The 14,546-nt window shown below is 51.7% G+C and overlaps 1 protein-coding gene across 3 annotated transcripts in view; it reads left to right on the plus strand.

Moving 5' to 3' along the window:
- The first annotated feature begins 84 nt into the window (after positions 1–84).
- Positions 85–14,546, plus strand: part of LOC137455441 (zinc finger protein 271-like) — a 48,584-nt gene continuing 34,122 nt past the window's right edge. For 2 of the 3 annotated variants that reach the window (XR_010990827.1, XM_068166245.1), the window contains exons 1-2: positions 85–205; positions 14,114–14,358. The gene's annotated coding sequence lies outside the window, so the exon portion shown is untranslated. The remainder of the gene's footprint in view (positions 206–14,113; positions 14,359–14,546) is intronic. The other variant, XM_068166246.1, reaches the window with a different exon arrangement.

Consider the following 14,546-nt stretch of genomic DNA (forward strand, 5'->3'; position numbering starts at 1 on the left):
GCGCTCCCGCCGCCTCTGATTGGCTGCGGCTGCCCGGGCGTGGGCGGGACTTCCTCTCCGGACCCAGACCCCGCCTCCGGTTGGCCGAAACGTGGCCGGTTCGGGGCCTCCATTGCCAGGGGCTGCCGACTGCCTTTGCTCCGAGCTCTTCCTCTTCCTCCTGCCTATTCTTCCTGCTCTGCGCCCCGTTCGCCGCGGCTGTGGGGTAGGTGTGGGCACCCGCGGGACAGAGCGGGGGATCCTGGGATGGGGATCGGTTGGGGCTTGGGGGAGCGGCTCCTGGGGTTGGCACTGGGATGCCGTGGGGCTGAGGGCTGTGCCCTGGGGCTGGGATTGCGGAGGGGTCCGTGAGGTCTGGGGATGGTGTCTGTGGGGCTGTGGGGGGTGGTTCGTGGGGGGCCTGAGCAGTTACAGCGGAGTCTGTGAGGTTCCCTGAGGGCCTCGGAGCCGAGAGAGTCGTCTGAGGGGCTGGGCAGGGGTCCCGTGGGGCTGTGTGGGTTTGGTGGTAGGAGCTGTTGGTGCTGGGGGAGGCTGTGTGTGGCTGTGGTGTGGGTCGGGGTGGTGAGGCTTGGAGTGGGGAGTGCTGGGGTGCTGCGAGGGGGTGGGTGACTTAGAGAATGACACACAAGAGACTCAGTAAGTTTCTTGTATCATGCTTCTATTCTGGCGCGCCTGACACAGGTAGAATCATTTCAAAAGACCTGTGTGTCTTCAGAGAGTTTTGGGCAAACTTATACAAAAAGTTATCTGTCTATAATGACAGGGATCCAGATGCTTCCTATCTATACAAAGCTTATCTATCTAAAAATAGCAGAAGTATACATATCATGCAGGTGTCCTTTATCTTATACAAAAGATCATCTTGTCCAAGACTAACAGAAGTGACTCACTGAAAAATACTGCTATTCCTTATCTATCCAAAGGCTGTGTGCCAACCCCTCTCCCCCTCCCTGCATTCCAGCATTTCAGCTAACAAGCAGAAAATTCTTATCAACTCTGTTATTGTGTTAATGAGACTTTTCTGTTCATCATGGGTGCGGTTGTGGGGAGCTGTGGGGGTGTGTGGTGTTGGGGGTGGTGTGGGGGGTTGTGTGTGTCTGTGGGGGGGTGTGTGGGGTAGGGCAGGGTGTTGGGGGTGGGTGGGTGTCGTGTGTGGGGTTGTGGGTGCGTGGGGGGGGGGGTCGGGGTGGGTGTGTTTGGAGGTTCCTTGTGCTGCTGAATCCCCCTGCCAGGGGCAGCTGCAGGCCCCCTTTGGCTGCTGCTGTGCTGCAGGCGGAGCCATTGGTGGGCTGCAGGGGTGGCCCTGGCCCTGTGTCCCTGTGCTGGGTGCTGGGCTGGCAGCAGAGCTGAGCTGGCAGCGGTGCTGTGGGGGCTGCTGTGTGCAGGAGAGGTGGTGGTGAGCATGGGGTGTGGCTTGCAGCAGAGGCTGCTGGGGGGGGTGTGGGGGAGCCCTGGGGGTTTGGAGGCTTTGTGCTGGCTGCTGCCGGGCAGCTGCTGTGCTGAAGGGCAGTGGCTGGGCTGAGGGCCAGGTGCAGGGGGGAGATGTGGGCAGGCTGTGTGCTGGGTGCCATGGGGCAGTCAGGCGTGGGTGCTGTGCTGAGCCTGAGGCCATGGGTTGTCTCCTGAGGCTTCTCCAGGAGAAGAATAATTCCAATTGCACCTGATCTCCTTCTGTGATCAGGTGACCCGCCTGGTGGATGTGGGGAGGCCTGTTGATGTAGTCTACCTGGACCTCAGCAAGGCCTTTGACACCGTCCCCCATAGCAAACTCCTGGCCAAGCTGTCAGCCCATGGCTGGGATGGGAGCACACTGCACTGGGTTAGGAAGCGGCTGGAGGCTGAGCCCAAAGAGTGGTGGTGAATGGTGCCACATCCAGCTGGCAGCCAGTCACTAGTGGTGTGCCCCAAGGATCAGTGCTGGGCCCTGTGCTCTTTAACATCTTTATTGATGATCTGGATGAGGGCATTGAGTCTATCATCAGTAAATTTGCTGACGACACCAAGCTGGGGGCAGGAGTTGATCTGCTGGAGGGTAGAGAGGCTCTGCAGAGGGACCTTGACAGGCTGGACAGATGGGCAGAATCCAAGGGCATGAGATTGAACACATCCAAGTGCCGGGTTCTGCACATTGGCCACAACAACCCCATGCAGTGCTACAGGCTGGGGTCAGAGTGGCTGGAGAGCAGCCAGGCAGAGAGGGACCTGGGGGTGCTGGTTGATGGCAGGCTGAACACGAGCCTGCAGTGTGCCCAGGCAGCCAAGAGGGCCAATGGCATCCTGGCCTGCATCAAGAACAGTGTGGCCAGCAGGAGCAGGGAGGTCATTCTGCCCCTGTACACTGCACTGGTTAGGCCACACCTCGAGTACTGTGTCCAGTTCTGGGCCCCTCAGTTTAGGAAGGAGGTTGACTTGCTGGAAGGAGTCCAGAGAAGAGCAACAAAGTTGGTGAGGGGTTTGGAACACAGCCCTATGAGGAGAGACTGAGGGAGCTGGGGTTGCTTAGCCTGGAGGAGAGGAGACTCAGGGGTGTCCTTATCACTCTCTACAACTACCTGAAGGGAGGTTGTAGAGAGGCTGATGACGGTCTCTTCTCCCAGGCAGCCAGTACCAGAACAAGAGGACACAGTCTCAGGCTGCGCCAGGGGAGGTTCAGGTTGGATGTTAGGAAGAAGTTCTATACAGAAAGAGTGATTGCGCTATGGAATGGGTTGCCCGGGGAGGTGGTGGAGTCGCCGTCATTGGAGGTGTTCAGAAGGAGGCTTGACGGGGTGCTTGGTGCCATGGGTTAGCTGTTTGGGTGGTTTGGATTGGTTGATGGGTTGGACACGATGATCTTGAAGGTCTCTTCCAACCTGGTTTGGTTTATTCTAATAAAGGTTTATTCTAATAAAGGTTATTCTAATCCTGCTAGATTTCGCCACCCTGTCTTGTTTTCGTTACTTTCATTACCTTCCCCAAAGAGGGATTTTGAAGAATCCACAATTAATAAATCAAACTTTGGACCCAGGCTCCCTGAATCATCTTTCCCATGCTGACTCTTTTGGAAACCACTTTCAGATGTAGTCACCCAGACTGGTGGCTCCCAAGTCCAATTCCTTGAAGCTACCCCAAGTAGCAGGGTCCTCATTTGGCCTGGGGGCATCTGGGTGCATCTCCAGCAGTTAGAAAGATTAGTTTGCAAAGCCAATTCTTGACTAACATTTCAGTACCTATTTTCTTCCCATCCCTCAGCAGTGTTCACCAACAAACAGGCCACAACTATCGATGCAGCTTGAGCTGCAGGGGTCCCTGGGATTGGAGTTTCCATTCTCCCACTGAAGCCTTCTTGCCTGGGGTGTAGTGGATCCAGGCAGCTTGTTCCTTGGTTTCAATGGCTGTGAAGGATGTCAGCAACACCTGATATGGTCCTGGCCACTTGGGCTCCAGAGGGTTCTCTGAAAGAGATCTGATATGGACATAGTCTCGGGGTTCCCCATCAGGGCCTGCTCTGTCTAACCCCCTCACATGGGTTGCAGTCACCTGGTTGGTAACAATGCTCAGGCTCTTATCAATCTGCTGAACTTCCTTGTTCAACATTGCCTCTCTGAATGGCCCTGGTTCAGAGGGGTCCATAGCTCCTACTGCATGAGGTCTTCCAAGCAAGATTTCAAATGGGCTCAACCCTTCCTTTGTCCTTTGCTTGGTTTGAATTTGCAGCAGGGCACTTGGTGATGCTTGTGGCCAAGGGAGGTTTGCTTCCTGCCCAGTTTTGACTGTGTGGGTTTTGATGAATTGGTTCATTTCCTCCACTTGCCCACTGGAATGTGGATTATAGGGGGTGTAGAGTTGCCAACCCATCCCTAAGATTCTACTTACTTGCTGTACCACCTTGGCCACAAATGAGGTCCTCTGGGGAAACAGCAGCAGGTGCCCCAGAGCAAGGTATTGCCTCTTGTAACTCTGTTTTAGTAGCCTCTGGAGCTTTGTTTGTGCACAGGGAAATGCTTCTGGCCAGCCAGGGGAGGTGTCAGTGAGTACCAACAGGTACCTGGATTCCCCTTTCTTGGGAGCTCAGTGAAATCCATTTGCATTGTTGTCCTGTTGTCCTTTGCTAATCTGTGCCAGCCTAACTCCTCTTCTTCCCCTGGGGTTAGCTTTCAGGCACTCTTCATGTTGAGGAATGGCTTAAATCTAAGGGACATGGGTCTATGGAACAACTATTTGAGCAGAATGTGTAGGCCGTACTCCATCTTAGTATTTACTGCTCACAATTAGCTAAAATGCTGATGTAGCAAGGTCATCATGGCCTTGTAGCTATGCTTGCAGCTGCGCTTTAAGATAACTGTATGTGTCATCATAGCTTTGTAGCTATGGAATGATGACATGTGCATATTTAGCTGAGATGCTTTATAAGCCGTGCGCTTGAACAATAAAGTTGAAGCTCGCTTATCAATCATATTGATTGTGCGAGTCCTTCCCTCACCGCCCCTTGACATGGGATTTTGTCCTGACATCCTCACACTGTTGGTTATCTGCTCTCCTGGGGTAGATAATTCTCCTGCTAGACACTCCTGAACCAATTTTCCACACAGAGCTTCCATTCCCCAATGTAATGGTTTGAGCCTTAACTGAGAGTTAAAAGCTCAAATGGGGAAAAGGCTGAGAATCTCTTCCCCACTCCCCCCCACTTCCTCCCTCCAAACAGGGAAAGGAGGAAAAAAAAAAAGGGTAAGGAGCAAATCCACTAAGCAACAATCTGGAGTAAGCTTGGAAGTAGAGAGGCAAATAATTAATTTTTGTTTTCTTCAAATTATATATATAACAATAACAGGGAAAAAAAAAAAAAAGGTTCACAAGGGCAAGGAACAAGAATGGATAGGAGTGGGACAGAAAAAAAAAAATACAAAACCAGTCTTTCTCTGAGGAGGTGCAGAGGCAGCAGGGAAAAGGATCAGGTCTGGCCACGGGGCTGAGGAGCAGGAGGGCAGCTGCAGTAGCTCTCATCCAGCAGAGGCAGGAGCCAAAAAGGAGATCCAACAGCTATGATGTCCTGCTTTTTATACCCTAGCTGGGCAGGGAGGGGGGAGTGGAACACACTCAGCTTTCCCAGGGGGAAAACACCCTTCAGGGAGTGTAAAGTACCCGCAAGCCCTCCCCCCTGCTTTCTTCTTTTGTTTTCAGAAAGAGGCGTTAACCCATCACAGTCTTTGCCTGTTGCACCTGAACAAAAGCCCGGAGGAAGTTAGTAGGTATGATTAACTTCCCACCCAGTGTCCTGGCCCAGCCCTTTCCTACCCTGGTTCCTAAGAGGTCTTTGATTCATTTCTGCTGCTCAACTGACAGTTTACCATCCAAGATCAAACTCTGCCACCTTCCTCCCCTCCCTGGGCACCCTTTGAGCTGTTTGCCAGGCCATTGCCTCTTTCTTGACCGGTGTTTCCCTCCTGGTGCTCTTTGCAATGCATTATGGCTGCCTTGATTTGCTCTTGCACTGCTGCCAGCAGCCTCAGTATCTCTTCCCCATGTTTAATACCTGTTCCCTGAGTTGACAGCAGTCCTGGTTCTTCCCACAGGGCTCCATGTACCGCCCCAAAGGCATACTTGGAGTCAGTCCATATATTTCCACATTTCCCTTGGGAAAGCTCAGGGGCTCTGGTTAGAGCTGACATTGCCATGCCTGTGACATCCCAGTTCACTCAGCCTGACCTGATCCAGCATGAGCCTGCACCTGGCAGCTGCAGCATTTTGTGATGTCAAACATGGCTTCTTCAGTGGTAGGTCAGGGGCGAGCAGCACCTGTGGGCAGCAGTTTAGGGTGCCTCAGGGGCCTAAGCTGGTGTTAGGGCAAGAGCAGACCCTGGCATGTTTGTCCCAATTGGGTCACTTTTTGAGAGGCCAGAGGTATTCAGGTGACATTTGCCCCTCCTTGTAGCATCCCTCCTGGCTTTGCCTGAGTCAGTGGTGCAGCAGCCTGGGGCTGGCTTCTGCAGCATTTTGTGACATCACAGGTGGCCATGTCAGTGGTCCATCTGGGTCAAGCATCCTCTTTGTGCAGTGATTTAGGGTTCATCAGGGGCCTGAGTGGCTGGGATGACAGGAGCAGGCCCTGTCCTGTGCAGCTCCTGATGTCATCCTGTCAGCAACATCGGGAATCAAACTCCTGCAGGCTGGGTTTGGCACTAGCAAGTAGCCATTGCTAGATTGCAGAGCTGCACAAGCTGGGCTGCTGGGGGCATTGCCACAAAGACAGCAGACAGCTGAAATTCCTGGTGGATGCTGATCCAGTGCAGGGCATGAGCTATGCCTGATGGCAACACCTACTAAGGCTCCATTGGTACTGACCAGTCTCTTGCTGGCTTCCATTCAAGCTCCAGCTGCTGTTCAGTTCCCTGTGTATGTACAGAGGGTGTGTGGTTTATTCTGGGCAGGGGTCTCCCAGGTAGGAGCTGTGCTTTGTAGCATGATAATGAGGCTGGTTTAGTCCAGGACACTGTTTTCCAGCCCAAGGCTGACTGCATCTCATAGTTATTAGCATGAATTATGATATATAAATAATATTAATTACTTATTACGATTAACATCACATTTAGGTCACCCTCTTTTCTCCAGACCGAACAGCCCCAACTCCTTGTGGTGAAGAGGTTATTAAATTTATGTGCACTTGCAGCCCGCAAAGCCAATCAGATCCTGGGCTGCATCAGGAAGAGTGTGGCTAGCAGGTCGAGGGAGGTGATCCTCCCCCTCTACTCAGCCCTGGTGAGACCCCACCTGGAGTACTGTGTCCAGTTCTGGAGCCCCTATTACAAGAGGGATGTGGAGGTGCTGGAGCGTGTCCAGAGAAGGGCCACAAGGATGAGCAGAGGGATGGAGCACCTCTCCTAGGAGGACAGACTGAAGGAGTTGGGGCTGTTCAGTCTGCAGAAGAGAAGGCTCTGAGGTGACCTCATTGTGGCCTTCCAGTATCTGAAGGGGGCCTACAGGAAGGCTGGGGAAGGACTTCTCAGGATCTCAGGTAGTGACAGGACTAGGGGGAATGGAATGAAGCTGGAGGTAGGGAGATTCAGGCTGGATGTGAGGAGGAGGTTCTTCCCCATGAGAGTGGTGAAACCCTGGAATGGGTTGTCCAGGGAGGTGGTCGAGGCCCCGTCCTTGGAGGTGTTTAAGCCCAGGCTGGATGAGGCTCTGTCCAGCCTGATCTAGTGTGGGGTGTCCCTGCCCATGGCAGGGGGGTTGGAACTAGATGATCCTTGTGGTCCCTTCCAACTCTGAATGATACTGTGATACTATGAATTTGCCATTTCACTCTCATTACTACAACTATTACTACTATAACAACCAAACATATTTACATCAAATCTGGGTATCCCTATCAGACACGTCTGAAAAGGTTCACCCACAGTCTGTAAGCTCATACAAAATTCGTTATTGCCTGTCATGTTGGGCCATGTTACCTATACAAGGCACAAAGCTTAAGTTGAACTAGATAGAATCCCTTCCAACTCTGAACGAAACTATGAAACTATGAATATGAAATATGAATTTTGAAAGTATTATTTTCATTATAAAACTATTAATAACCGATGAATCACCAACTTATATACATGTTCTAGTACACGTTTGTGAAATAGATTCCACAAGTGGCTTAGTGTTATGATTATAACTTAATTGAACTAGTTACATACTCTTTCTATATTTATATAACGAAGGGTGCGGTTCTGCTGCTTGGGCACTAGATGGCGACTCGGCAGGATGCAGGCGGCTCCTGGCTATAAACAGCAATATTACAATCTTTCTATGCATCAGCGCTTACTCTGCTAGACGCAGATACTTTGAACTGAGTGCTAGTGGATGGAAAACACGTGGAAGATATTCAATTCCCTCCAGACAACAGGGGTCGATCCTGGTCGGGGTCGGCCTGTGGGGTCGGCCCTCAAAGTCGGCTCGCACGGCAGGGCAGGACGACGGTGGCCGGTAGGTGGGCTTGGATGACACGGCAGCAGGCAAAGCTACGCTGGTTGGCCCAACCACGGCAATTCTCAGGGCTAATGCAAACAGTCTCGGGGAGAGAATGCGGCTGTGTTAGGCGACGGATTCTCATTTACTGAGCTTAAAGGAGCGGCGGGACTCTCAGAGTGGTCCCGGGTTTGGTGCAGTATTGGCATGAACAATGCCTTAGTCTTCCCTGAGATTCACAGGGCTGAGAGCTTCACACGTGGCGGCTCCTCTCCCGCTACAGCGGGGCTAGGCATACGTGGACTCGGTCTTGATCAAGTCCCTTCTCCCCGGCAACTGGACAGATGTTACCCTCAGGGGTCGGTCCAGTCCTCCGGTGGCACGGTGGGCTCTCCCGGTCGGTACGACTGGCTGTAGCGACACTGGGCTCCTCAACGTCGGTTGCTAAGGTCCTCCCTCTCTGCTTCTCACGATGCAGAGGCTTTCAATATGCATGCATCTACAACAGAAGCTAGCAACAATATGCTCAATGGCAAAGGCTGCAGCTCGAGAGTTGCTCTCTCGAGCAAGCACAGAGACAAAGTGAATGAGGGGGCAACTTGTTTACCAACTGGGGTGATACTTATAGATTCCTCGAGGCTGGGCTTGTACTGCAAGAAGGGGGCCGCTTATTCGACCAATTTGATCAGCGGATTCCAACTTTATTGAGCATCAGACACATCTTATATACAGTTTGCTATAATTATGCCCACTTGGCAACATATTATTGGTTGCTCTCTAAATGGTTACATCATTGTTTTCACAACTCTGTGGAATTCTTCTATCCGGCCTAATTGCTCTCTTTCCCAGATCTCGCCTCCTCCTTATCTTGCTTGCCTCCCATCTCAGGGGCAGCTGGACTTCAGCATACCAAGCAATCAGCACTTTCTCACATCTCCTACTCTGCCACTATATTATCAACAGAGAATTCTTCAAGGCCTGAATTGCACAGGTGTTCCTGGGACCCATGTCCCCTCTTGCCCGACAACAGGCTTGACCAATGGGCACTCTCATAAACAACTGGCTTCAGCCTATAGAAAGCGTGAAGCTAGAATTATGCCCATACTTGGTGTCAGCACGAGCACTGCATGTGCTGGGTGCGTGCTGGCCTGGCTAATGCCTTGGCTTTTGTCTTCCTTCTGGAGGAGGGGGAACTTGTCCACATGCTGGGACAAGATTCAGTATCTGGGCATAATGTGCCTTCACCACACTCCTTCAGTCTGCCCTCATGGGAGAGGTCCTCCAGCCCTCTGATCATCCTCATGGCCCTTCTCTGGACACATTCCAGCATGTCCAGGTGGGGTCTCACCAGAGCTGAGTAGAGGGGGAGAATCCCCTCCCCTGACCTGCTGGCCACACTTCTCTTGATGCAGCCCAGGATCTGATTGGCTTTCTGGGCTGCAAGTGCACATTGACAGCTTATGTTGAGCTTCTTGTGCACTGGTGGCTGGGCTGGTTGCTGGGCTGGTTGATGCTTGGGGGAGCTGGGTGGGTGCTGTGCTGGCTTCTGGGTGTGCTCCATTCTGGGTGCAGTCGAGGCAGCTCTCCTGCTGCTGCAGGGGTGTGGCATGGGCTCCACAGGGCTGTGCTGGAGGCTGTTTCACCTGGAGCAGGCTCTCAGGCAGATCCCTTGGTGTTGCAGCACTTGCCGGATGCTGTGGGGGAGCAGCTCCCCTGCTTCCACCGGACACGATGTCCGACTGTGGGGTGTGGCAAGCTTCCCACAGCATGGAAGCCTATGAGGCTGTCCAGGTGTGGTGGTGAGAGAAAGTTCAGCTTCCCCCCCCCCCCCCCAGAAAAAGAAAACACAACTAACTCAATCGGAGAAGCAGTAGATGGATGAGAGCTATGTTTACAAGCAGGATGAGATGCAGATGAATATATACACGATATACAATATTTACAGTATATACAGAAATATACAGCAAATAACGTAATACAGAACACCTTTCCCTCCTCCAAGAAGAGGGCTTCCCCCCCAACTGTCCCCCCCCTTCTCCACCTTCCTCCCTTTTTTCCCAAAAAGGGTTAGAGAGAGAGGAAAAAAGTAATTATTAAGGAGGAAATTCTGTTAGCTCAAAGCGTATGCAAGAATTAGTTTTTTAGCTGTTAGTCAAAGGTCAGCACCTGGTGTGAAGAGGTTATTAAATTTATTAATACGAAATATGAATGATGATAATATTATTTTTTAAATATCACATTATTAATAACTGAGGAATCACTAACTTATATACATGTTCTAGTGACTCAGTGGGATGCAGGTGGCTTCTGGCTATATACAGCACTATTACAATGTTTCTGTGCATCAGCGCTTACTCTGCTAGATGTGGATGCTTTGAACTGAGTGCTAGTGGGTGGAAAGCACGTGGAAGATACTCTGTAGCTGTTGTTTGTAGCAAGGTGGGGGTTCAGCAGACTGCTGTCACTGGAGTGGTTCCTAGTCGAGTTGGACGGCGGCATTGGGTTTCTGTCTCTCTCCGCAGCAGTGGAGAGGGAATAATGGAACCTGGGCTTAGCTCGGAAGCAGGTTCCCTTCAGGACTCGGCTGATTCTCTCCAGACAATAGGGATCGATCCTGGTCGGGGTCAGCCCGTGGGGTTGGCCCTCGGGAGTCGGCTCGCACAGCAGGGCAGGGCGACAGTTGCCGGTAGGCGGGCTCAGAGGACATGACAGCTGACAAAGGCTATGGGGTCAGCCTGGCTACGGTGATTCTCAGGGCTGATATAAACGGCCTAGGGGAGAGAATGCGGCTGCGTTGAGTGGTGGCTTGTCATTTACTGGGCTTAAAGGAATAGCAGAACATTCGAAGTGGTCCCAGGTTCGGTGCAGTATAGGCACGAACAGTGCTTTAGTCTTCTCTGAGGTTTACAGGGCTCAGAGCAGCACACGTGGCAGCTCCTCTCCCGCTACAGCAGGGCTAGGCATATGTGGATTTGGTCTTCATCAAGTCCCTTCTCCCCGGCAACTGGGCAGATCTTACCCTTGGGGGCTGGTCCAGTCCTCCAGTGGCACGGTGGGCTCTCCCAGTCGGTATGACTGGCTGTGACAACGCTGGGCTTCTCAGGCTCAGAGAAGGTCCTCCCTCTGGAGCTGATCCTCACAATCGCTTCTCACGATGCAGAGGCTTTCAGTATGCGTGCATGTATGACAGAAGCTAACAACAATAAGCTCAATGGCAGAGGCTATGGCTCGAGAGTTGTTCTCTTGAGCAAGTATAGAGACAAAGTTAAAGAGGGGACAACTTGTTTACCAACTGTGTTTATACTTACAGATTCTTCGAGGCTGGGTTTGACCAATGGGCACTCTCATAAACAACTGGCTTCAGCCTATAGAAAGCGTGAAGCTAGAAGCATGCCATACTTGGTATTTGCACGAGCACTACATGCGCTGGGTGCGTGCTGGCCTGGCTAATGCCTTGGCTTTTGTCTTCCTCCAGAAGGAGGAGGAACTTGTCCACATGCTGGGACAAGATTCAATATCTGGGCATAATGTGCCTTCACGACAGCACCCGACAGACAGAGTACAGCTGTTGCTCAGAGAGACTGAAACAGGCAGACTGAAAAAGACAGACTGAGCTGACTGAGATTCAAACAGAACTAAAATTTAAAGTTGCATTCTACCGATCTACTAATGAAATTAGTTTAGACTTATCTTTGTATTCATTTTAATACCAAAATATTCAGCCAGAGTGTTCCAGCAACTGTCCCTTTCTACCAGGCACAGCCTAAAATAGTCACACCAGGACACTCCCAGGCGGTCCCAGCAGGGCAGGGATGGTGCTCTGGATCATCACCGTGGTGCTTGGCTCTCAGGTGTGGAGAGATGGGCAGCTCCTCCTCCTGTGCCTTGGCAGCTGGTGCAGGAGCGGCTGGGCATGGCTCTGGCTTTGTGAGCAGCAGGCACAGGGACCAGCTTTGGCTCTCAGGGCTGCAGCTTTGTGCTTGCAGCAAACATGCTTAGAGCTGCTGAAAGGGATTGAGGCATGTGCTTCCTGGCTTGGCTTCCCAGGTCTCTATCCCTTCAAGATGTGGTTAGGCAGCTTCTTCCTACTGGTGGGACTGTGAGTGCAATGCTAAGCTGGCTGCAGTTTCAGTGCAGCTGATGTGAAGGACTCTCTGCTGGTTCCCAGGTAAACTGAGGCACGACAGCTCTTCCTGGGTAGCAAGGCTTCTCTCTGCACTTCAGACAAGGGCAGAGCACCTGCACAAGGGCAGAGCATGTGCAAGGGGCAAGAGAGCACAAAAGAGCAAAACAGTGTAAAGAGCACAAAGAATAGAATAGAATTAACCAGGTTGGAAAAGACCTTTGAGATCATCGAGTCCAACCTATCACCCAACACCATCTGATCAACTAAACCATGGCACCAAGTGCCCCATCCAGTCTCTTCCTAAACACCTCCAGTGATGGTGACTCCACCACCACCCTGGGCAGCACATTCCAATGGCCAAGCACTCTTTCTATGAAGAACTTCCTAATATGCACCCTAAACCTTCCCTGGCACAGCTTGAGACTGTGTCCTCTTGTTCTGGTGCTGATTGCCTAGGAGAAGAGACCAACCCCCACTTGGCTACAACCTCCCTTCAGGTAGTTGTACTGACCAATAAGGTCTCCCCTGAGCCTTCTCTTCTCCCGGCTAAACAATCCCAGCTTCTTCAGCCTCTCCTCATAGGCTTCTCTCCAGTCTCATTGCCCTTCTCTGGACACGTTCAAGACACTCAATGTCCTAATGCAGTCTTTGCCACATTCCACCCCCTTGACTTTGGGCAATGAAAGACCTGGGGCATAAATTCCCCCTGTTAAGGTTTATCCCATGTGGGTTAGGCTGTCTCACACAAGCAGAGTGAGTTACATGTACCACATGCACTGTATGAACAGCACACAAGCATATAAAGCATCCAACCATACTCTAACCAGAATGTACTGCAAAAGCAGTGTGGAGCAGTGTTTGCTCTGAGACCAGGAATGGTACTTGTAGTTTCCACCCCCTGACCAGTGGTGTGTCTGTCTGCAGTGTGACACTGAAGCAATTAAAGTGTCCATGGAGCTTTGTCATTCCCTGTCCCCTTGCTGGAGACAGGATCTGTGGCTGTGACATGATAGGGAGGTGAGGGAGGAACTGCTCCCTTGCTGAGTGGATCTGGTTATGCTAAAGCTGAAGCTGGAGAAGCTGAAGCAGTGAGGGAGCAGGAACTGAAGCAGCTGTGGAGGCTGGAGCTGGGCTGCTGTCTCAGCTCTGGCTTCTGTTGAGGCTGCTTTTGTGAAGTTGCTTTCCTGTTTCCAGCTGCCAGCACATTAAATGTATTTCTATCCCTGCTTAATTTATAAGCAGGGGAACCTGGAGGTACATGTTATTCCTTACTCTTATCCTGCAGCTGGGTACTTCTAATCAAACTTCAGTTAACCCTTTCCTGCTACAGCCCCTCAGTTCAAGAAGGACCTCAGGGAACTGCTTGAGAGAGTCCAACACAGAGGCACAAAAATCATTAAGGGCGTGGACTATCTTCCTTACAAGGAGAGACTGAGGGAACTGAGGCTATTTAGCTTGGAGAGGAGGAGACAAAGGGTTGAGCTCATGGATGTTTATGTAAAGGGTGAGTGTCCAGAGAATGCAGCCAGGCTCTGCTGGGTAATGCCCAATGACAGCGCAAGGGGCAGTGGGTGGCAGTTGAGGCAGAGGAAGTTCCATGGAAACAGGAGGAACAAAGTTTTCCCTGTGAGGATGACAGAACCCAGGAACAGGCTACCCAGGGGGGTTGTGGAGTCTCCCTCTCTGGAGATATTGGAGACCTGCCTGGAAGAGTTGCTGTGTGGACTGGTATAGGTGATCCTGCTCTGCAGGGGGGTTGAACTGGACAATCTTTTGAGGTCCCTTCCAGCCACTAACCTTGTGTGATTCTGTGCATGGAACAGTAACAAAGTCAGGCAGTCATTTCTTCACTCCTAACTTTGCATAGGAAGGTAGAAATTCACCATTCCCTTTCCTCCATGCTCCTGCTACCTCTTGGCTTACCCAGGTGTGATACCACCTCCCACTCCCCAGCCCTGGTTGTGAAATCTGGAACCTTTGTTAAGGTGTGTCCTTTTAAGTTTCCCATTCTTACCCTTGAAAGTTTATCTTGTAAAGCATCTTTTAATCTTCCAGCAGGATGAAACTCAGCCAAGGCCTGAGAGAGGCTGCCTGGAGTCCCCTCTCTTATGGGCCTGCCCTGCCGATGTCTACTGGAGGTTATGTGCTTGAGAAGGAGCTGCATCTCCACTGAAGACATCCATCCCAACTTCAGGAGCACTGCCTGTCTGCTGTGCCTGTGCTGCTGGTCTTTGGAGCTGCCTGCAGCAAGGCCTGGCTCTCCTGTAGGAGTGTGGGCAGTGCTAAGCCACCCCTTGTAGGTCAGTCCTTTTGTCTGAGCCCTTTGCTTCTGTCTGGGTGGAGCCCTGTCATTCTTTCTCCATCACCCCTGCCCCTTTGGGATGGGCAAGGGAAGAGTTTGCAGATCTGCCCAGTTGAACAGAACTCCCCTGCTCTCATCAGTATAGATTTGGGTTGGTGGGAGGGGGTTGGGAGGGTGGGCTTAGTG

Source organism: Melanerpes formicivorus, unplaced genomic scaffold, assembly GCF_026170545.1.
Source record: "Melanerpes formicivorus ecotype bairdi unplaced genomic scaffold, bMelFor1.0.p_v2 SCAF_99, whole genome shotgun sequence".
Classification (NCBI taxonomy): domain Eukaryota; kingdom Metazoa; phylum Chordata; class Aves; order Piciformes; family Picidae; genus Melanerpes; species Melanerpes formicivorus.